General features: G+C 33.6%; 2 protein-coding genes across 3 annotated transcripts in view; one reads left to right on the top strand and one right to left on the bottom strand.

Moving 5' to 3' along the window:
• The window catches only part of LOC113512204 (neurobeachin), a 520,131-nt gene that overhangs the window by 34,034 nt on the left and 460,014 nt on the right, over positions 1-26,083 (bottom strand). The gene's annotated exons all lie outside the window — the stretch shown is intronic.
• The window catches only part of LOC113512015 (facilitated trehalose transporter Tret1-2 homolog), a 56,550-nt gene that overhangs the window by 9,530 nt on the left and 20,937 nt on the right, over positions 1-26,083 (top strand). Inside the window, exon 1 of one of the 2 annotated variants that reach the window (XM_026895766.3) lies at positions 25,255-25,644. The exons of the other annotated variant lie outside the window; for it this stretch is intronic. The gene's annotated coding sequence lies outside the window, so the exon portion shown is untranslated. Of the gene's footprint in view, positions 1-25,254; positions 25,645-26,083 lie in introns of those variants that run through there. 2 annotated transcript variants of the gene reach the window in all.

The following is a 26,083-nucleotide window of genomic DNA, read 5'->3' as shown; positions in this document are numbered from 1 at the left end:
ACTGGTGCCCCGCCGGTGTATACCGATAGCGCGGGTGGGATTACTACTTCAGTATCACCATAAAAAAAAAAACACGGGGTATCGTAACGTGAGAACCAAAAGTTTGTTGTGATGTATTGTTATTTTTATATAAAAATATATTTATCGAAATGATAGTTTGTTGTAAATAAAATTGGATTTTAATATAAACGATTTGTTTTCTTATAAAATTATGTTAAATGCTAATATAGATATTTAAATTATTCCATATTCTATTTAATGTAAGACAACTATCTAATAATAAGAATGGAAAGACAAACAAGAGTATAAACACGTCGCGCGCACTCTTGACCTATATTGTCGATTATTATTTATCCGCTATTATACAGTAAGGATATCCATAAAAACGTATAATAATATCGTAAAAATCAGTGGAATAAAATAACTTTCGCGCGCTTCCGCGATTTCGCGTCAATTTGCGTTGCGCGTGCGCCGGAGATGTGTGCCAAGGGCGCGCGTTCGATGACCGCGACACGATGTCTGCACAGTTTTTCGGTTGCAGTTTTTTTTTTTTATTGTCGTTAACCTGACCAACAGTGACGCTGTAATGCAATAACATAATATGTTGCTGTTTACAATACTATAGTTTTTACAGTGAAGCAGTTGTGTTTGCATTGCTGTGTTTCGGTTTGAAGGGTGGGATATGGCGTGAATTTATAGGGTACAAAGGAATAATACCTGAGTCCTCAGGAATGGCAACGATTGGGTGCATCATGGGCAAAACAGTATACTCTGTTATGTCCATGGTACTGCTCATGTCTATAGGCGACGGTTACCATTTTCCATCGGGTAGGCCGTCAGCTTGTTTGCCATTTTAAGTTGCATAAAAAAAATATGTTGCTGTTTATAATACTATAGTTAATTGTTCAGAATATTATATATTTTATAATTTAAGTAAATTTTTGTTAATTAATTCGAGTCAATATTTAACCTTAATTGAAAGAATATATTAGTATATAGTAATAACATTATGTATATAGTTTTCTTGGTATCAATTAGGATTGCTCCCGTGTTGGTCATTAGTTAATTTCTTTGTAATAGTTTTTCTCTAAACCAAAATGTTTAATTATTGAACTACATTATTAAATCCTCATGGTGGCATCATATCTTGATCAAATACATAGTTACGTGTACCAAATTTAATTTATACATATTATTAGTATATTTTAACTTGTGCTTTTGTTTTCCATTATATTATATATAATGGAAAATAAAAATTACTTAGAAATAAAGTGAAAATATGAAAATATTAATTTAATAAATATTAAAGGGTAGAAAAAATTCAAAACGGGCGGCACTTAATTTTTAAACTAATTTCTAATTAAATAATTAATAATTAAAATAAAATATGTTTTTCAAATTTATTAATATTTGTATATAATGCCAAAATTTTAAGTTATACAACTTAGAATGGCAAACAAGCTAACGGCCCACCTGATGGAAAGTGGTAATCGTCGCCTATAGACATGAACAGTACCATGGACATAACAGAGTATACTGTTTCGCCCATGATACCCTCCATGCGTTGCTATAAATAGAAATGTTAAAAAATTACTTAATATGCAAAATTTCAGCCTGATCAAGGCCATTAAGGTGAAATCCGACTTCCTTATTTATGTTGTCAGGATATTACATGTAATCGGTCAAGTGAACACGTACCTACAATACCTAATAACCAACGTTGAAACATCTTTGTTCTAATAAACACGGAAGAGATCCAACGATAAGATCTCCATTTTAAGCGACGTCAAAAAGTAGGAAGTCAATATGTCTTTATTTTTTCGTGTGTATGTTATACGATATCGTCGGTAATTCAGGACAGATTGGTGAGTTCTTCTTTTTCAATGGATGATAATGGAATGGTAACTCCATCCGCGCCATCGGCATACACCGGCGGGGCACCAGTGAAGGACGATAGGTGAGGATGAAGTAGGTCAGTTAGCCCATCGTGACGAATTCAACAAGAATTGTTCACGATGGTCTCCAGGGGTAATTACGTGGAGGTCGACCTAATAAGGCATATTGCTAGCAATGGGGCTGTCAAACTCCATTGCTAACAATTCCTTTCTTCCGGATAGTTCTTCTTGTGAATCGATTGGTCGGTTAATCGAATCTATTGGATTTCTATGTTGGTCCTATAATAATTTCGTATGAAGACATAATCCGGAACTAGGAAGTTCTCAGTCTGTCAGTGGAAGTGGCAGTAGGTCGGCTATATCGTCGAGAAACTGACGCTTCACGTTCTTTTTTTTTATTTTTTTATGATGCTGTCATTGTGAGGTGCGATAATTTATTCTGAGTTTGTTCTTGTCAGTTTTGGTTGTAATGTTTTATGTATTTGCTATTAAGCTTGTTGAGTCTCCCATCCGAGAAATAGGTATTGGCGATCCGCACGCGTGCTAAAGGTAAAGGAGTGAAGAGGCCGCCTGAAAATCAGCGCTATATAGGTACATCTCGCTGGAGCTGTACATATATGGCAACAGCTGAAGATGCTCTTATTACCAGCAACATTAATTGTTTTTTTTTGTTTTAATTTTTTATTTTCATTTTCGGTTACATAGGTGACGATGAAACATGGGGCGACTTCTTTCTAGATGGACCTATAATATTAAGAAGATGAATGCAAAAAGCGAAGGACCGCATATGATGGAATGTATTCGGGAAATTATGCAATAGATTTGGATTGACATCGATGTTGGATTCAAAAGTTATCCTACTGTTTGTTTGTTTGTTTGTTTATTGATTATTATTATAATTTAATTGCTTTCTATTTGTATACAATTATTATTTTCTTTTGTTTGTTTTGTTTTGATTTCTTTTGTTCTTGTTTTGCGCGCAACTGTGTGGGCCGCATGCTTCTTCATTAAATTATTTCGTTCTTTCTTTCATTGACATAGGTCAATGTTGATGACGAAAAGTAAATTGTTAATCAGTTAATTACTTGGTATAAGGTCTTAGGGATACAGGTATATTCGTATTTAAAATAATTTCAGTCATTTCTAGACTAAGTTTTGGAGTTAGAATCGTTTATACAGACACATTGATATTTTTTAATTTTTTGTTTTAGTTTAATTGTAATCAACATACAGGAATATACTATAGGTTTTCTTTCAGTTTTTTTTATGCAAACAAGTTGATGGCCCACCCAATGGAAAATGGTAACCGTCGCCTATAGACATGAGCAGTAACATGGACATAACAGAGTATACTGTTTCGCCTATGATAGCTCCCATACGTTGCCATTCCTGAGGACTCAGGTGTTATTCCTCTGTACCCTGTAAATTCACTGCCCTATCCTACCCTTCAAACCGAAATACAGCCATGCAAACACAACTGCTTCATGGTTGAAACACGAATGGAACGGAGGTGTCCAAGCAAACGGCTTTTGTACAAAGTCTCCCTCTAGTAGTTTTATTTATAAGTAGCTATATCTGGACTTCGGTTATGCAGCTGAGATAAAAAGTAATTTGCGTCCTTTATCATAAATACGAACAGCTATAACCAATTTTATAACCATTGGTTTAAACGTTCAGAGTAGACTAAATGTAACATAAAAACGAAATTTTAAATAAAGCAATTTTTAGTAAAGAAAAAATGAATGAATGAGTATACTTTATTTGCATTATACAATATAGGGATTAAGCAAGACAATTAATAAATGTAACGATACAATTTTATAAGTACAGTAAGGCGGTCTTATTGCTGAGAGCAATCTTTTCAAGACAATCTAAATGAACGGGCTAATTGTTGTACAAGTAGATATAATAATATTGTATAATTATACAATTAAACCCATTTAGGAAAATAGGGTAAACAATCTAATTCAATACAAAGTAACATACTTTATGTACTGTGTGTAACGTAACGTACGACACGACGACTCGACGCGGCGTCGTGTGTGGACACCTTTACTAAAGAATTGAACCGGAAGAGATCTACAAAAGGTCGTGGGACCTACACTCATAAATAAACGAACAATAATTATATCCACTAGGAAATAGAAGTAAATCCTTTTTTTGTGACTGTGATAAATTATTCAACAAGTTTAAAAATATATATTTGCAATAAATACAATGCAGAGGCAAACAATCTTGGAAACAGTCTATGGATACAATTCCACATACATATATTATAATAATATTATTATATTAGGAGTATTATGATCATTCATTTCCATTTTATTTCCATTTTTTGTTTTATAAATGTAAATAAATATTCAGCGACCGACTTTTGAGATTTACATGTCTTGAGTCTTGTGTTTATCAGTTTTATATATTCTAAGATTTAAATGTTTTGCATTTCACGTATTGTTTAAGAAGATATAAATGTTATACTATACGTCATGTTAATTTTCAACCGACTTCAAAGATGAGGTTTTCAATTCGATTGTATTTTGTTAAAGTTAGTTACCTCATAACTCCGTCAGTTGTAAACCGATTTGAAAAATTCTTTTTTTTGTCTGAAACCATATACTTACAGATTGGTCCCACAGACATTTTAGCAAAAGTGATTAAGTAGTTCAGTTTTTTTTTTATCAAAATAACTGCTTTTGTTAAAATCAATGTTGGCTTTTTTTGTGGGACACAATCTTTAATTATCATTTACTCACAAACACGGACATTTTGTTATTATAAAATTTATAAATAAAACAATGACTGAATGAACAATAAAAATAACCCAATTAATACGTTAAAATATAACAAAAAGTATTTAAATATATAATGTTTGCGTACAGTTGACGTCACCGTTATAATATATTAATTTAATTTGTATTTTATGTCTATATAAATAGGGGAGATTAATGAACTCACCGTATGTATTGTCGTTTCCGATTCGTATTTTGTACCAAGTTTCTATAATTGTTACACAAAGTACTAGGAAACCCAAAACCAGGATTTTGTGTTAATTAATTATTTTTTAACCTTCTCGATAATTTGTGGGCAGTTAAAAAAGATAAAATATGTTCTTGTTGTTATGATAATCATGTATTTAAAATTATATGTAAATATAATTGTTGTTTTAAGCCGCATCACAGTCATTACCAGTATTGCATGTCATATCTGAATTAACTGTGTATGAATATGGATTTTTTTAATGGGTGAAAATAGTATGGTAACCCCGCCTGCGCTAACGGGATACGCTGGCGGAGCACCAGTGAAGGGTGATCGATGAGAATGAAAACAGGCCAGTTAGCCCATCATGATGAATTCATCAGGAATTAACCATGATAGTTTCCAGGGAGAACCGCGAGGAGGTCGACCTGTTTGGGTATATTGTTAGCAATGGGATTCTCAGTCTCCATTACTAACAATCCCTTGCCCTTCTATGAATATGGATTAAGCCTGCAAATTATTTACCAAAGACAGACTTTGTCAAAAGACAAAACTCGCCTCCAAGGGTACCTTTGTGTTTTTGTTGGCAAGCCTCTACGCGCCTAGTTGAGTGAGGGGGGGAGGGGGTTGTTAGTAATGGGGTCTAATGGTTCCATTGTTAGCAATATACCTTGTCCGGTCGACTTGCACGTGGCAGCAACCATTGTGTGGCAATATATATATATATATATATATATATATATATATATATATATATATATATATATATATATATATATATATATATATATATATATATATATCATATCATTCATTGGTGCTCCCCCAGCGTATACCGATAGCTCAGGTGGAGTTACCATTCCATTTTCACCAATTATGATCTAGTTGAGTGATGATGAAATTACAGGCTACAGAGATATTTTGGTCCTTAGGAATAACAACTCATGCAGAATATCAGAGATATGATAATGTATTCTTTGATGTTTAGGTTAACAAGTTCCATCAGGTCGTTTTTTTACCATCATCTATACTTATAATAAATCTGTAGAGAGGTCAATTCCGTACATGAAATATATTTCCAAAATAACTGTCAGCGGGTGATTAGTGATCGATACTGATGCCAAAAAATGCAGTCAGTAAATTTTTTGTGTCTGTCTGTCTGTATGTTCGATATAGAAACAAAAACTAGTCGACGGATTGTAACGAAACTTGGTACAATTATTCTTCATACTCCTGGGCAGGTTATAGTATACTTTTCATCACGCTACGATAAATAGGAGCAGAGCAGTGAAGGGAAATGTTGGGAAAACGGGACAAATTACTCCATTTTTAAGCTTCCGTCGCGTGTGCAGCCTTAATGGCCACTTTTTAAAATGTAAAAATGTCCACCCGCACGACGCCGCGGCCGCTAGGTCTAAATAAAAAATAAGGCACAACTATTGCGAATGCAAAGTTTTTTTTTCGTTAATTTACTCGTTTAATTTATTCACGACGTAAATTGCTTCTTAAGATTATTAATATTAACGTGTAAAAACCCTTATGGTTTTTTTTTTTATAGATTATACATTAATTTTAATAGCCCTAAACAAGACCTTGTGATCAGGAGGTGTCATTAACCCTATTGGACAAGTGCGAGCTGTCTACCTTTTTAAACTTCAATGATTTTTGTATGGTGGCCCGGAATAGATATATAAATTAATGCCAAACTTTAAAAAATATACTTAGAACAGTTCATTCTGTAACTTAGAGCGACCAACTGAAACTGGTATTTCAGTTACGTAAAGCACTGTTGCATGTAACATGCATATGTATAATCTAACGGTTTAGCATGAAATGAATAATTTTTGAACTGAGCGTGAATTTACTGGGTACAGAGGAATAACACCTGAGTCCTCAGGAATGGCAACGCATGAGGGGTATCATGGGCGAAACAGTATACTCTGTTATGTCCATGCTACTGCTCATGTCTATAGGCGACGGTTACCACTTTCCATCAGGTGGGCCGTCAGCTTGTTTGCCATTCTAAGTTGTATAAAAAAAAACTCAATTTCGTGTTTTTGTTTATACTGAAATCGACCCATTACATAGAATTTAACTTTTCGCTCATCATAAATTCTACCATAAATATCCAAATTAATGATATTTTGGCATTTTTAATATTTTTAAACGATATGTATCATGTCATTTTAATATCAAATTTGTGTTTCGTTCGGACGCGAAATTTCGGAAAACATTTCATGGTAGGTCCTCTGGTCCGATATCCTTAAAAAGGTAACTAAGGTAACTCCATTGAAGCAATTTATCAGTAGATTTTTTATGATTAAATCAATTATTTTTCTCAGTGTCCTCTAATCAAAGGTTGCCTCCAAGATATTGCTTAGCGATAAGGCCGCTTTTTATATCACTTACTCATTAAAATTAATTGTATTTATTATGTTTATAAATGGTGAAATAAAGTGTAAATAAATAAATTGTCCGTGTGTTCCCGGTCTGTTTTTTTTAATGGGTGAAAATGGTATGGTAACCCCCGCCTGCGCTATCGGTATACGCTGGCGGGGCACCAGTGAGAGATGATAGGTGAGGATGAAGGCAGGTCAATCGGCCCGTCATGAAGAATTCGACAAGACTTAACCACGATGGTTCCAGGGGGAACCGTCGTTGGCTATATTGATAACAATGGGGACTAACCTTCCCATTACTAACAATCCCTTCCCCCCTGTGGTCCGGCCTATGTCTATGCCTATTCTAATAGGTCACTCCTTCCTTTCCCGTGGGTGTCGTAAAAGGCTATCAAGGGAGGACGAAGGATGGACTGCAGCGTCCATCTTAAAACATTTCAAAAGTCTAACTGCGGTTGCCAATCTGTCTGCCAAGCATGGCAATAAATGGCAACAAAAGGGGTAGATTTATGTTCAGCAGTGGACAGTTAAAGGCCGATATGATGAAGCCTTATGATGATGATGAAATAAATAAATAAATAAATTATTCATTTGATCACGTTTTCATTAAAATCCATTGAACAGGGAATATAAAAAAATATAGTGAAATACACATAGATACACGCACACATAAACACATATAAAACAGTGTTATAAAGAACATCTTTTTTTTCTTGAAATTAGTTAAAAATATATTTTTGAAGACGCGAGTACGTATTTATTTAAATTGGTAATAATACCGCGTATATGTAAAGTGTATGTAAATGATCGAGCTACAAGTATATAGGGGCAGGTGTGAACAAACACATATATCAGTATCACGAGTGGGCGTGATATGTAAATAAAAACAATAAAATAATAATATAACATAAACGTATATTAAGCTGACGAGGAAATGACCACTTCCTATCGAAAAGCACTATATATCATCTGAGCGGAAGCTCGCGCCATGACTCGTTAGTGCGTCGATGAACTTGCGACTGACGACTTTAACCGAATAAAGTTTAGCAAATCGGCTGTATTTATTTGCATGTACGTTACGTGATTATATTATTTCTCATATTGATTAGAATATACTATATTCGAACTATATTTGGACCTACCATTGTCTGTTTCGTAATATATTTACAAATTTTATTTAATTTATTCTTTATTGCACAATAAAACGTTTGTACAAATGGCGAGCTTAATGCCATATGGCATTTTCTACCAGCTAACCATTGGGTAAAAACAGAAAGCGCAGGGCTTTGTGGTGGCAAATATGTGATGCAGACACGGGCAGATGTGGTGAAAAATATGTGACAATTTTGTACCCGATTTTTTAAATTCTTTTGTAACATTATTTTATATTAATAATTTAATGTCAATAATTAATATTTCTCTTTGTAATAATAATAAGTTTAGTAAGATGTAAGTGGGTTTATATGTAGACTATTATTAAGTAGTACATACATACATATCTGCCATGCCTGTCTCCCATTGGGGTAGGTAGAAACAATGGAACAATAAATACGCCAACTCAAACAGACTTCTTTCACTATTATCACATTCATCAATCTTTTCATACACTCTCGCCGGTTACTGGTGCTTTTAATTTGGCCCTTCTTCAGCACGTCGCCTATTTGGTCGACACACGTCCATTCATTCGTGCTCGGTCTCTTTTGTAATTCTTCTTTCATTAATTCTTTTAAAATGTTTTAAATACATAATCGGGACTTACCGCGATGTAAAAGCCTTTACTGATGATCAGTACCTAGTTCAAATAGTTCTCTTCAAATGGTCAAATCAACGCAATATTCCTTATCACTGATTTAATGCATTTGCGTATAGTTGTACGTGTGTAAGCGTCTTTAATGTGCCACAAGACGCAAAAATTTTAACAATATATATTGTTATACGGTATGTCAAATGTCCGGCAAATAGTGACATTGGAGCGAGTGGACAGTCGCGCATACACTTTGCTAATAAATTGAATATTTTAAAATACATGATACATACTGAATTGAATCAAAATAATTCTATAAAGGTAAACTGTACAAAATCAAAATTTGTCTTTTTTTTTAATATATTTTGCTTATTTATTAAGTACCACGATAGGTACATAATAGATAGACCAGAGGGAGACTTTGTACCAAAGTCGTTTGCTTAGGCACTTCTGTCCCATTCGTGTTTTTACTGTGAAGCAGTTGTGTTTGCATGGCTGTGATTCGGTTTGCAATGCAAACACAACTGCTTCACGGTTGAAATACGAATGGGACAGAGGTACCCAAGCAATCGACTTTTGTACAAAGTCTCCCTCTGGTCTACATCTACATTCATTCTTAATACTTTTTTTAAAATGTGCTCCTCATTCCTGCGCATCACGTGCCCATACCAGGATAAACGGTTACTTCTTAACTTTTCTATCACTGGCGCTACTTTCATACTTCCTTTGATATAATAATAATTATAATAATAAATTATTTATTTAGACAACATAAGCCCCTTTTTGTTAGTTATAAATTTACTTAACCTATGTTAGTAAATGAGCGGTCCTGACGCTCTTGCATTGATAATCTGTCCCATCCAATATATTAGGATATATGGCTTTTATCTCAATCAGTCGCCGTGTAGTCCCCGCATAGAATGGGCTACCCCTTCCTTTCCTGTGGGTGTCGTAAGAGGTGAATAAGGGAGTGCGAGGGATGGGCAGCAGCGTCCCTCTTAAAACATCTCTAAAAGTCTAAATGTGGTTGCCAACCTGCCTGTCAAGCGTGGCAACTACTGGCAGGGCTCTCCTTATGGGGAATGCTTATATACAGCAGGTATTCAGTAAAAATATCCCGGTAACGCGGACGAAGTCGCGGGTAAAAGCTAGTATAAAATATTTAAATTTGATATAAAAAGGTACGAATATTCTTATGCTAGTTTTAATTGTATTTATTAATAGTTGTGTGCACGTCTGTACGTGTGCGAACTTAAACATTTTGCATATCCCGCGTTTATTTATAGTTCAAAGGCATTATCAAGTTCTAAGATCAACGCTCCATGCTAACATACACTTAGTTTTGTGTCACGATTCGGTTTACTAGGGAAATATATAGTTTATATATAGTTTATATATATATATATATATATATATATATATTATATGCACGTATGACCGTCCGTTGTCAATGTCATATGTGTTTGCTTTACTTACACGTTAATCCGGAACACTTCCATATAATTACTAGTAATATTACTGTAGTAATGTTAATTGTCAACGGAGATATTGCGTCAAGGGCATCAGATCAGAGGTATTTTACCAGAGGGAGACTTTGTACAAAAGTCGATTGCTTGGGTACCTCTGTCCCATTCGTATTTCAACCGTGAAGCAGCTGTGTTTGCATGGCTGTGTTTCGGTTTGAAGGGTGGGATATGGCGTCAGTTTACTGGGAACAGAGGAATAATATCCGAGTCCTCAGGAATGGCAACGCATGGGGGGTATCATGGGCGAAACAGTATAGTCTGTTATGTCCATGGTACTGCTCATGTCTATAGGCGACGGTTACCACTTTCCATCAGGTGGACCGTCAGCTTGTTTGCCATTCTAAGTTGTATAAAAAAAAAGGTATGGAAATATTTTGCTGTGGTGGAGATTCTCAATTCGTCTGTATATTTGACATACACGTAGTAATTTGTATGAAAAAGGAAATAGGGTACTTTATATCCACATTCAATAATAGTTTCATTACGTATGTAATAAAAAAAATGTATAAATATAAGAGAAGATAATTTTGTCCGTGTTGATTTAGCTAGATTCACCAGAGGGAGACTTTGTAAAAAAGTTGCAATTTTTTTTTATATCACTGACGTGGCAGACAAGCATACGGCCCATTTGATGGTAATCAGTTACCGTAGCCTATAAATGCCTGCAATACCAGAGCATTATATGCGCGTTGCTGACTTTGAAGAAACCTCTTTTTTGAAAAACCTCATGCTGTAGTCTTTTAAATAAATCTCGACCGGCTCAACCTGAGCGTTGGTGGGAGGAAAAATTTCTAAAACCGGGCTGTACGATACCATCTAGGCTGTAAGGTATGGGGGTGAACTTCTCAGCCAACTCGATTTACCATAATTAAAGATTGTGTCCCAAAAAAGAAACCAACTTCCAATTGTTATAACCCCAGTTATTTTTTACTTAAAATTAAAGTACTGAACCGATTTTGATAAAACTTCTATGAGACCGATCTGATAGTATATCTTTTCAGATAACAACGATTTTTCCAAATCTGTTTGGAACCAATGGAGTTATGAGGTAATAAACATAAAACAATACAAACAAATTGAGAGCCCCTTTCATTTTAAAGCCGGTTGAAAAAGCTCCTTTTTTTACGGAGCAAAATCTTAAAGATATTCATGATTATTTGAACATTACCATTTACAAACTTAACTTTTTCAGTAAATTTGCAATTACATTATCTGTAAATATTTGAATCCCTAATAAGAGGGGGAAAGGGATTGTTAGTAATGGGGTTAAATAACCCCATTATTAGCAATATATCTCCACGTGGTTCCCCTGGAAACCATCGTGGCTAATTCTAGTCGAATCCGTCAGGATGGGCTAACTGACCTGCTTTCATCCTCATCAGTCATCTATCACTGGTGCCCCGCCAGCGTATACCGTTAGCGCAGGCGGGGTTACTATTTCATTATCACCCATTTAAAAAAAAACCCTAATAAGACGCGACCATAAGAGGCCATAAGTGTTATTGTTTCATATAGTGGTATAATTATTAAAGTGAAAGTAGGAACTAATTTAAGTTCGTCGGGTCAACTGATCACCTTGCTAACCTCCAGTGTAATTTTAATGGTACAAGTATAATTAAATACCTTCTGAACGACCGTACGATTATTTGTTTACTACAAAACATATTAAGAAATCAATATATATACTTCATGTGTTATCGCTTAGTAATTATATAGATAATTTAAGATTTGTTTTTTATACAACTCAGAATGGCAAACAGGCTGACGGCCCACCTGATGGAAAGTGGTAACCGTCGCCTATAGACATGAGCAGTACCGTGGACATAACAGAGTGTACTGTTTCGCCCATGATACCCCCCATGCGTTGCCATTCTTGAGGACTGAGATGTTATTTCTCTGTATCCTGTAAATTCTCTGCCATATCGCACTCTTCAAACCGAAACACAGTCATGCACAAAACTGCTTCACGGTAGAAACACGAATGGGACAGAGGTGACTTTTGTACAGTCTCCTTCTGGTAAAATATAATACTTGTTTTCATGTTCTGATGTTACAAATTAAGATATAATTTAAATACCATTAAGAATAGCAATAGTGTAGTTGTATTATACAACAAACTGCCATTACCTAATTAAGTGGTATTAATATTAACAACGTGCGACTCATCGTGTTAAATGGCAAATTACGTATAAATATACCGCGTAATTATGTTGTCCGTAACATAACATTATGGCGGGTTTGATTTAGAAATAGGCACGATTAGATTATGCGGATATGTATCACTCTAGTACATAACACTTGAAGTAATTATAGAAATTGAGATAAACAAATTATAAATATCACTGGATAAAGGTTCTTTGATATGTCTTTAAAGATTACTTCATTCACAAATGGACTTCTATTTGTTGAATTTAAATAGAAGATTTAGATTTTGTAATTATATATATGTATACACACACATATACATATATACGAGTATAAAGCATTTTGTTTTGGTATCAATTTGTGATGTGTACTATATAAATAAAGTAAATTACGTAGCGCCATCTGTTCCTGAACTAAGAAAACCTTCTATGGGTACTAGACTTCTGATAAACATATTTAGATACTTTAAACTAGATTTTCGCGTGACCGGGTTAGTGGCTAACCGGGATAAAAAGGAACTAATGATGTTCTTCATCTTAAATAGGTATATTCCAAATTACATAAAAAATTGTATAGCAAAACAGGCGCCAAGATGTAACAAAGAAACAATCAAACACAATCACTTTTAAAGGTTTTTTTTTTACTTATTTTTATATAATTAGTAAGGGTTCTAGTTTGATTGATTCATTTACATATTTCTGTATACTTGTTTTTTAACATAACTGTGCACACTAAGATCTTTAGAATGAATAAATATTTTATATAAATAAATGTCGGTTGTCAAGGAAACTGACACTGGTAGTAATTTATACGAAAGCTCATTCAACTTTGAAAGAATAAACATGAGTCAATTGAAGAATAATTCACCTTCAATACTGCGAAACTACAATGTGACACATGCATAAAAGACATAAATTGCACACGCTCTTTGTCTCCACGCGTAGTAAACAACTGATACGTTTTACTAGTACCATCACCATCACCTTTAACCCTTTTAGTGCCACTGATTTTTACTCATATCTACTTAAAAATGCCAAAGAAATCTTTGTCGTGTTGATGTCATTTACCCACGTCTCTAAAAAACTGTATCTCCTCCAAAAACTATCCAATTTTAATATTTTTTTTACAGCAAGCTAAACAGCGACTGATTTCACGAGCGCTATGACGCTCGTGGCACTTTTAGTTGCAATGCGCACGTGCGCGATGGCGCTCGGCGGTACTTAAAGGGTTAACTGTCCAGTGCTGATCATAAGCCTCCTTCTAGGGGGGTTTAGCCAGTAGTTGCCATGCTTAGCAAGAGGATTAGCAACCGCAGTTAGGCCTTGGAGATGTTTTAAGAGGGACGCTGCTGCCCAATCGTCGCTCTCCCTCAGCCGCCTCTTACGACATCCACGGGAAAGGAAGAGGTGACCTATTCTATGCCAGGACCACACAGAGAATTTATATATATATATATATATATATATATATATATATATATATATATATATTCTTTATTGCACTTGAACAATAGTTACAATTTGTTAGCATGGGAGAGCTTATCTCTAAAAGAGATCTCTTCCAGCCAACCCAGTGTAGTTAGAGAGAAAATAATTAATTAGCAGGTAACCTAGTGCAGGAAAGGTGCAGGCAAATAAATATTTATTAGTATGAAAAGTAAATATTCAAATCATGCATAGTAGGTATTACGACCCAATATTTACTACAGACCGACCGCAAGACCACAATTTCGAAGGTAAACGTATGACAAAGTTCTGATTCACTGTGATGTGTTTGGCATTCGAATACTTTATGCGAATTGAATATTAAAGAAATGGTAAAACCCAACCATTGATCACAACCACAAATGAACATTTACAATATATATTGCAGAATGACATAATTACGTAAATACATTAAATCAACGCAACTTATAGTCCAATAAGTAATCATAGCTCAATAAAAAAAAAACAAGTGGATTTCTGAGAATGATATGAGCAAATAATATTCATGTAAACATGAAAGGTTGCATTGTAAAAAGTCATGTAGAACTAAATACGATTGATACGATAGAAACATCATCGTAGTAATGTTTAAAAAAAAAATACAAACAGTTGTGAAAAAAAAATATTGTTCTTTCTTAAAAGTTAACTAAGATAACAAGTCCTGATTTAACAAGATCTAATAAAACTATAAAATAGTATTATATATATATATATATATATACTAGCTGACCCCGTAAACGTTGTTTTACCACTTATTGTGAAATATAAAAATCGCAATTGAAATACAGGGGTTGATCGTAAAACGATAAAAATTTAAAGTTGTATGTATTTTTCAATGCTAAATCATAATAAAATAAAAATGGAAAAATTTGTCAAAAAAATAAAAAAAAATATTTTGGGGAGGGTCACCCTTATCATTGACGGGTATGAAAAATAGATGTTGGCCGATTCTCAGACCTACACAAACATCGTGACACGAGAATTTTATATATTAAATATATATATATATATATAATTGTGTGTGTATGAAAATCTGTAATTATATCCTTTCAGATAGAGAAGGAATACCTCCTTTATTGAAGTCAGTTGAAAATTATAAATAAACCAACTTATGATTTAGATTCATTAAAAGATAATCTATATCTTTTTGATTGGTCAAAAATGTATGGCAAGTCGAAAGGTAGTAACTATCATCATCATCATCTCAGCCATTACCCGTCCACTGCTGGACATAGGCCTCCCCCATAGACTGCCATAAAGAACGGTCCTGAGCCACCTGCATCCACCGACTCCCTGCAAAGTATTTCAGGTCGTCACTCCATCTAGTGGGTGGATCGTCTTACACCGTACCTTACCTGTAGTAACTATAAATAAATAAAATTATAAACATAACGAATAACATACTATTACGTTCCTAACAAGACTTCCCAAGTATCGGAAAAACTGTCAATGAAACGATCAAATAGTCGTATATTTGCGAAATTAATTTAACTTGTTTAAGTAACATCATAACCATAACGATTCTTAAGAAATAATCTGTCAATGTCGTAGCTGAACAAATATCTAATTCCAGCAGTTATTCGGACACGTAATCAGGCATTTCCTGTAAATACGAGATCCTGTCGTAGTCAGGTAGATCTAGTTTTCGACTGATATCTGGCATACTTGTGTTACTATAATTGTCACACATTTTTCACCACATCTGCCCTTCATACGCTTTCTGTTTTTACCCAATGGTTAGCTGGTAGAGAATGCCATGTGGCATTAAGCTCGCCATTTGTACAAATTTTTATTGTGCAATAAAAAATAAATAAATACTTCCTTAATTTTTAAGTACTTAAAGATTTAAAGGGTATACAGCACTAATACGAGTATAAAGAAGACAGAAAGGACTGTCAGTTAGACTGGTCGATTCACTTTAACATTCTAGAGTAACCCTTCAATTCTTCTCATTGTTATTAAGATTATACAAGGACTTTTTTATAATGGATGGTAATGGTATCGTAACCCCGCCTGCGCTAACGGTATACGCTGCCGGGGCACCAGTGAGGGATGATAGGTGGACATGAAAAAGCAGGTCAGTTAGCCCATCGTGACAAATACATCTAGTATTCAGTACGATAGTTTCCAGGGGTAACCGCGTGGAGGTCGACCTGACAGGGTATATTGCTAGCAATGGGACTGGCAGCCCGCATTACTAACAATCCCCTCTCCCCATCATAGATGGACTATACTGACAGCATAATCATCAGGGCAAGAAGGGATTGTTAGTAATTGGGTTTAAAATTTTTATTGCTAGTTACTCTATCTGGTTAACTTCCACGCGGTTCTCCCTGGAAACAGTCGTGGTTGCTTCTTGTTTTTCTTTTTTTTTACAACACAGTAGATGAAGTAAAAAATTAACACTATCGAACATTATTTGAGTGGGCAGTAATGTTTATTTAATGTCAGACTAATAGCAATGTTCTTTAAACCATCACCAGTATTACATATAGCAGTTTAAGAAATTCGTATTCGTGTATTTTTTTTTAACATACATTACGATGGACGAATATTCAATATATTTTATTAAAATAATAACGTGTGCTGTCATATTTAAATTGTTATGGGCGATGAAAAGAATTGTAATTAGTGCGAAGTGCAAACAAGAAATGAAGTAAGTGTCTGATGAAATATTTTGTGGTATTTGGGTAGATGGATACTAAAAACTGTTCACGATATGATCAAGTGATCATTTCTCTCATTCTTAGGATGTCATAATAAGCTTTTTTTTATATAGAGCGTGGCAATCGTCCCCTATAGATTGCATCTACAGAACCACGGACATCACTGTATATACTGTGATGCTTATTGTACATTTCATGCATTGTTAATTCTAAAAATAAGATATTATGCCTTCGTGTCTTGTAATTTCATTACTATGTTGCACTCTTCGAACTGAAACAACTGTTAAGTGATAGAAACATTAGCGAGGCAGAGGTACCGACGTTAATGAATTTTGTACAGGCTCGTTGCGGTTAATTCGAGTACAACTACGGGACCTTAGAAAAATGGACAAGTGTAAAGAAGGCAAACTCGAAATACAACCGCATACCAGCCTGCCTAGTTTTGGTAGTATTAGAGAAAGGAAACCCGTGTGCCGTGTTTAACATTCCGACATTAGTGGATTGTAAACGATGTACTTATTTATTAATTTTAGACTGGACGTCTACAGCTCTGTTCCATCACACCTCACATTTTCATCTTTATACGTTGATATTTATAAAAATTGAGGTGTTATGTTTCTTGTATGAGAGATTGCATTGACGACTTTCCCTTCATGAAATAATGACGCATTCTGGTGAATAATAACCTAATAAACTTGGTGGCAGAAATATGTAAGAAAGGCGGTTGTATCTATGTTGGGAAAGCAATCTACACATTTTTTAATATGGCAACTTTATTAGTCTATGTTTGATGTATGTAGAGTGATGCTCTCTGGTTGCTGTCTGGTAATTGTAAAAAAAGAAATATGTCGCCTCTAATACATTGTATAACTTAAATATATTAATAAATATAGGTATAAATATGAATAATGTGTCTAAATATTACAATGAATACTCTGTTAAATTACTTTAAAATAAAAATCTATTTAAACGAATAACCAAAAATCGCATGCACAGGCTCGGTTTCCTACGGCTAGATAGAATATTCGAAAATAATATACATATAGCCTATATTATTCGCTGAGAATGTATCTTTCTTTTTTTATACAACTTAGAATGGCAAACAAGCTGACGGCCCACCTGATGGAAAGTGGTAACCGTCGCCTACAGACATGAGCAGTACCGTAGGCATAACAGAGTATACTGTTTCGCCCATGACACCCCCCATGCGTTGCCATTCCTGAGGACTCAGGTGTTATTCAGACGAAAGAATTTTTAAAATCGGTTAAGTACGTTTCGAGTTTATTCATTACAAATGAACAATCAAATCTTTTCTATTTATAATTTTAATATAGATATAAATAGGTATAAAGTGAAATGGAAATCAATGGAAATCAACATTTTTTTTTCAAAAATAAAAAAAAATCATACTAATATGGCGTATTTAACTGCCCATCCAGGATAATTATGTCAAAAATATGAATTCATCTTGCATTTTTTTTTACAACACATGGGGCAAACGAGCATGCGGCTCACCCGATGGTAAGTGACTACCGCCGCCCATGATCACCCACAACACTAACGGCATTGCAGGTGTGCTGCCGGCCTTTTAAAAAGGAATATGCTCTTTTCTTGAAGGTTATGATGTCGTATCGGTTCGGAAATACTGCTGCTGGATTGCATTATTTAATATTACGTACTTACGTAGTACCTATTACAGAGTAGTAAGTTTGCATACCTATGCAAAAAGCGCAAGTTAACATTTGATAAAAATTTTCAAATATATAGTTTTGCTAAATGATCTGTATATGGCAATGTTTAGTGGCATAGCAATTATGCGTTAGCAGATATTTGTTTGGTAAAAATGTCGTCAACGTTGTATTCAAAAAGGTTCTCTTATATTCATATGTAAAATTAACCGATGAACTGGATAGAACTGCCTGGGTTTACACGGATAAGAAACGGTTGGTAGAGCTAAGGTCTTTTATCCGCGGAGAGGTAGGTCTTTGATAGATTTTTAATTTAATTAATTAATTTATTTTACACTTTATTGCATTAGGTAAAAATATAATAAATCCAGTAAATAATAATGAGAAGTGATTTTTTTTTTTATAGAAAAGAAACAAAAACAAATAATTAAAAATAAATATTATTAGTTGCTTTTGTTGATATTATTTCTAATTGTTATTTTTATTGTATTTCTGAGTGCGAAACAGAACAATAGATATACACTGAATAGCATTTATAAATACATAGTATGAGTAAGCAATATAAGCTTATCACTTTGATTTTTTTTAACTCAAAAGATTTTTTTAATTAAAAAGAATCACTAAACATTTTTTAAAGTATTTATGAAATATAATTGTAGTTTTGAGAATTTCAAAAATAACTATTACGTCAGGTATTTTTGCATTCTATCTATACAGTATTAATTAAAATTTTTGATATGTTCCATTTATCAGAGGAAGATTTTGTACAAAAGCTGTTTGCTTGGGCACTTCTGTCCCATTCGTATTACTGACATAAAGCAGTTGTGTTTGCATGACTGTGTTTCAGTTGCATGTTTTATGGGCGACACAGTATACTCTGTGATGTCCACGGTACTGTTCATGTCTATAACGACGGTTACCACTTTCCATCAAGTGGGCCGTCAACTTGTCCGTCTAAAATTCTAAGTTTATAAAAAAACAAACTTTTATACTTTAAGGCATATTAAAGCGTTACATGGGCACACTGTAGTGTGCAGTAGGCTTAACGTGACATCACTTGGTGGTACGAAGTAAACATGAGTTTATATGTTTCAACTGAACGACAATAATAATGCTGAAATCATTCTATATTTACGCATCATTGACCGTTATAAATTGGTAAGGAACGTTAGACAATGTTTCAAAACAACAGCCGATTCATGACTAAAACAGAAGATTTGCAAGTAGACTTAATTTATTAATGTTTTAAGGGCAAAAGTAGCACATAGACATCTATGTGCCACTTTTGCTGATCGACAACTGATTTGACATCATTTTTTTTCAAGTGTGTATCGGTCTTGGTATAGATTTGCCACTTCTTCCTTTCCTATGTGTGTCGTAAAAGGCGAGGGATGGACAGCAGCGTGCCTTTTATAACATCTGTAAAGCCTAACTGCGGTTGCCAATGCGTTTGTCAATCGTGGCAACTTCTGGTAAAACTCCTCCTGGGAGGAGGCTTATGTCCAGCAGTGGACAGTTAAAGGCTGATATGATGAAATGGTATAATTATTTTTAGAATGGGTCGAAACGAATGTTGTATTTATTTGTATTCTATTTTAAACTTAATTTCCTTCGTCAGACAGTTAATATATGAACTACCAATCAGTATTACGGTTAATTATTATTCGTAACCTATTTGTTAATATAAGAATGAAGGTTACACTTTCTCCGATACAATTGTCTGCAGAGATATGATGTCCGCCATGCATTGTTATCACACACAATGTAAAGGTGAAGTTCCGAAAATGACAACACGCGGCTGGGGTCACACCACTTGTAATAAATAGCTACACGATTTAAAAAAAAGACCTTCTTTGTTATTATGTTAAGAATTCCGAATGGATCGACAAGAAATTATTTCTAGAATACATACAGTTGACTTCTGTATCGGCGCCATATTAATTATATCATGGTGGATGTTGCTATTATTTGTGGAAGAAAACTTAAACTAAGTTACTCAAATCCAGAGCGATAAAATATATTTCGGTTATTAAATATAGAGAGATAGATTTTTAATATTTAATAAAACGTAGGTGTTTAGGTTTTTTTTGACTTTCATATCCCATTAATATTATTAATCCGAAAGTTTGTAAGGATGATGATGATGGACGGATGAATGTTTTTTTTTTCACGCGAAAACTACTAAACGGATGTGAACCTATAATAGGCATGGGCTTTAATATTGTATTATATTTAATGTTCGTTATACCTATATGTTATAATGCAATATGCTGTTGGTGTTGCTTAAATAAATAAATAAATAAATGAAATTTGGTACATTGGTAAGTTATATTTTAACTTAGTAAATATTTTATGTACTGATTTACGCGGACGGAGCCGCGAGTTACAGATAGTTATTTCAAAATTATTTCAATTTATTTAAAAAAATCACAGTTGAAATTGCTTTCTCTTAGCAAAATCTGTTTTCCGAATAGAGCGGTGAAAAGGAGGTACAAAATAAACTATCATGTCGCGTGTAGTGTTTTTCGGAGCTCACCCTTTAGAGTTAGACATATAAATATAGCTAACGAGACGAGATGCCTACTTAACGTGACAATACAATATGCTCTTATTAAGTGTAATTTTATTTCAGATTAAACTGCTGGGTTATTCCTGCAGTTTGATTTAGCACATTTATAGGTTAACGTGTGTACGATTACCGTGTCGGTTCCGGCATAAGAATGGGCCACCCATTCCTTTCCTGTAGGTGTCGTAAGAGGCGACTGAGGGAAGTTATGGTCGAGGGATGGGCAACAGTGTCCTTCTTAAAACATCACCAATTTTTTTAAATAAAGATTAAGAAATACTTTGTGCGTGTAATTTCAACTTTTTATTTTGCATAACTGCCTACCTATAACGTATGTATTACTATAAAGTTGTTACTATAAGTTTAATTTAGTTTATTGTCAGTATTAGCGACGTCATGTACATTAGTTAAACCTTGTTTTTATTTGTGAAAACCTGTAATTGGTTTTTTATTTTTACTGTCTTTTTTTATTATGAAATTTTCTAGCTGTTAGTTTTTCTTTAATAAAATTTAAAATAATTATAAATCGCTTTGATAAATCGTTTTTGGAAATCGACAGATATTTTGTTGCTATTAGTTTCGGTATGAAATCTTGTAACATATTATATAATACATAAAGTTTGTTTACGTAGTGATAACCAATCCAGAACGATGTTAAGTCTTCATTGCAGGTATGCAATGTCTGCTGCAATACACTGATTATTTACATACGTATGAGAGATGTAATACGAGGTATATTTAATTATACTACTGCTATTGTTATATTATACTAATATATATATATATATATATATATATATATATATATATATACACTAATTTTTACCCGTGTTTTCGTCCGTGTAACCAGGATTTGTTTATTGATCTAGATAAAAGGCTAACTGCGGTTGGTTTCGGTTATGTTTTAAGAATAACGCTACGCTAACGCCCATTCCTCGACAATTAAATTCCCTTAGTCGCCTCTTACGATACTCACGTGAAAGACAGAGGGGCTACTCCTTTCTTTCACGTGATTCTTTGCCGAGATCACACGGTATGTTTGTTACCTTATAGCGTTTTAACCGATTACTACGAAATTTAGTATACATATTATATGGAATGGAGCAATATATGAACCATTTTTTTTGTTCCAGTTCTTCACTGACCGATGATTTTTTTTTTTTTTTTTTTATAGAACTTAGAATGGCAAACAAGCTGACGGATATATATATATATATATATATATATATATATATATATATATATATATATATATATATATATGATATATAATTATACTTATCTCGGTTACGTGAACAAAGTCGTGATTAAAAGATAGTTTATAATATTAGTAAGGATTTAATATACGATTTCTAACGATCCAATATTAAACATAGGAGACCCTGTATATTGCAATAAGGATATCCTTTATTCTAACTTACGAATAGCTAAGGAGCTAAGTGGCATCTTAGTGGTAACTATCAGCTAATAATCGTTTAAAAATTATCAGAGATATTTCGTTACATATACACAAATAAAATGTGCAATTTTTATATTTCGGATACATTAATATTCAGATAAGGAATGTGCTTGTATATGCATGAATAATTGCATTCGAGAATTGTTACATAATAAAGTAATTGCATACATAATAAACCGCATAAAAACAAGCAAATTGCAATGAGATTATGTTCTATGCGCATGCACTTCCGTTGGCAACCAACCATTATTATGACATGCACTCTTCAATAATTTTTATTTTATCCTCGAAAAGTGGAAAATTCCATATGTTGCCTACTGAAAACCATGTGCGTTGCAGTGATCTTGTAGTTTTTGTTCTAGCAGTTTCCATTGTTATGATCCTATAAAAAGATGCACTTGGTTGCAAATGGCATTGACGGCTGGCCATACTCACTAATATTATATATATAAAAATGAGTTAGTTACAATATGGTGCTTTTTTATGGGTGAAAATGGAAGTAGTAACCACACCAGAGTTATTGGTATATAGAGTAATAAACATCTATCCATTCAAACAATTTCGTCAATTTTCGAATTTACAATAGGTAAATAGCATAAAATAAAGTAGGACAATAGGATAATAGCAGTTAGTGGAAAAAAAGAGTGTTATTTCAGAACCCCAAATGCGTGAAAAATATATAATTTTGAATTTTAAAGCGTAACATACTATTTATATTGTATATATGTAATACAATTAATTATACACAAGAAAAGAGAGAAAATACTTAATTTGTTTGTAATTAGGAAGTATAATTAAGTTTTTAAGAGAAAGATACATCATTGAATATTGTAAAGTATCAACGATGGAGTGTATGTTAAACCTTGAATACGTTCGAAATATCTTGCTATTCAGTGGAAAATAATAAATTTATTATAGCGGATTCATTTACATAAATCTAAATAAATCTTTTTAACATTGACATTAAAGTAAGAATATATCTTATGCTAAATATATAAGAAAAAAAGAATATATTTATATCAAAAAAACCTTTTTAGTGAATTATCAATAGTAATAGTCGTTTGTTTAGGCACCTCTGTCCCTTTCCTGTTTTTACCGTGAAGCAGTTGTGTTTGCATGGCTGTGTTTCGATTTGAAGGGTGGGATATGGCGTGAATTTACAGGGTACAGAGGAATAACACCTGAGTCCTCAGGAATGGCAACGCATGGGGGGTATCACGGGCGAATGTACTCTGTTACGTCTATGGTACTGCTCATGTCTATAGGCGACGGTTACAACTTTCCATCAGGTGGGCCGTCAACTTGTATGCCATTCTAAGTTGCATAAAAAAAAATACCAATAGCAAAATGCGTAGTAAGTGTCCAAACTATTAATAGATAGTAACAATCCATGCGTAGACATTTTTTTTTTATGAAACATGTACATAATGAGCCCCGATGTTGTCTATTTGCGTATTGTGTTACGTTTGCTTACGTCTTTATGTAATTCTGACCGGTCCACATGTTTATAAATACACTAACCATTAAACCTCTTTTTAATGGATCTTGTTAGTATTATTCAGTGTTGCCAACTCGGCTAATTAATTTGCAATTTTGGGTAAACATTTACGTTTTAAATATATAGGATAGATGAAGAAATTTTGGAAGGAGAATGAAATCGATGTGGGGAATCAATAATTTTGGTAGTTTGTTTGAGAGTTCTAAAATATATCACTGAAGATAGTAAGACGATGTTAAGATCAGAATAGAGAAAGGCTGGTTTCTTTTCTTCGTTGCTCGTAGTGACAAAGGAAAAGTTTGTTATTACATAAAATTTGGAGCGAAATAAAAAGTTGTATCAAGCAACATTGGTTATAACGCCATCTATTGAGATGTTGAGTGATATTTTATTTTTAAATTTTGTTTTGAACGCCGATGTCGATAACCCCGTGCAAGCAAAAAATTTACATTTTGACCATTTATTGCCTTGGATGACGATTTTGTTTTTTTCAACTGGTTCGAAAAAGGATAAGGTTTTATTTCGACTGTAGATATATTTCGTGTGCGTATGTGTGTGTATATGTATGGATAGGATGTATAGGAGTATGTGATGTTTATTTACCCAATAAGTTGCAACATATTACTGTAGTATAATAGATAGTTGAGAGATGCAAATTCGAATCCCTATGGAGTAGCCTGGCAGGATGTTAAATTTTATGTTTTCCAAATGCAAACTTAGCATTTGAAATATTTTTAAATTTCTCTTATAATTTCTGAACGCATAAGTATTTGCTTACTCACGTGTTGGTTACTTACATCACTAATTTGATTGAAGTCTTATTTTGTGCCATAAAATCTTAAATTAGGTACGTCAATCACGTTCGCCTTTTATATGTTTCCTTTGTGTTCATGAAATATTATCTCGTCTGCGCAGCGACACTACTTATCTTAGATATAGACTATAAACGGATCTGTAAATAGTGTACGTCAGGAGATATCTAAATAAAATAAAATTGATGTTAATGGAATTATATTTGGAAAATTATATTTAATTGTTTTGTGTATTTTTTTTTCAATAAACCTAGATATCTAATTTGCTGGAAAAGGATACCCGACATGGGCACACATGGGTACACCCGTCGCGGCTCGTCGCTATCAGTGCTGTGCTGTCGCACACAGTAAAAGTTGTGACAACAATAATGCGTTATAAAACACAGCGAGTGAACGAAAAGCCGCTTCAGTTTGCCTGAGAGCAGCGCAAGGTCAAGAGCATATGGGCTCTTTTGAAAACAGTCGATCGTTGGGCCGAATCGCGATGTGACATAGCCTCATGAAATTATAGAAAAAATAAAAATAAAAAAGGGGTCGCATAAATAAAATAAAAATTAAAAAAAAAAAACACGTTAGTAATTCTCGAGCTCATTGTCTACGTCTCGTGAGCACGTGCACGCCGTGTTCCAAATTTAAAAGCTCCAATGCGATAGTTTCCCGCGTAAACATTGTGCCGGTGTTATTAGTGTGAATTTATTTAGTTGTTACTCGAAATAAACATTGTGATTTAAGCATTAGATTCAATAAATAATACAAGTTGGGGGGCGACGGAGATAATATTTCCGGGTAAGTGATTAGAACCAACCTGCCGCTTTGTCTACGTGAGGATAATAACTAAGCATGTTAAATATATGATAATGTAGGATACAGTAAATCTATGTAAAAATTAATTCAAATGCATTCAATGAGACTGCGTTAATAAACAGTTATCACGCAATACTTTTCTTAAATTTGTACTTTTAGTGAGTTTTATATTATATATAGGAAAAAAAAAATTAAAAAATTTCTATTATTAATTTAATTTTTTTTAACAATATTTTTTATTACCATTAACGCTTCATGGCCACTATTTACAAAATAATAAAAATAATCTTTATATGAAACAACATGACTATAAGTACGAGTACATTCAAATCATCTCTTCCTGTGACGGTAAAGATATTAGTTTTTTTTTTTATTTAGAATTCTTGAATATTTTCAGATATTGTTTTTTCATTCACAAAAG

Source organism: Galleria mellonella, unplaced genomic scaffold (genome assembly GCF_026898425.1).
Source record: "Galleria mellonella isolate WM207_F2 unplaced genomic scaffold, CSIRO_AGI_GalMel_v1 utg34, whole genome shotgun sequence".
NCBI classification, from domain to species: domain Eukaryota; kingdom Metazoa; phylum Arthropoda; class Insecta; order Lepidoptera; family Pyralidae; genus Galleria; species Galleria mellonella.
Note: the sequence above shows the minus strand (reverse complement) of the source record. Positions and strands in the feature narration are given on the sequence as shown.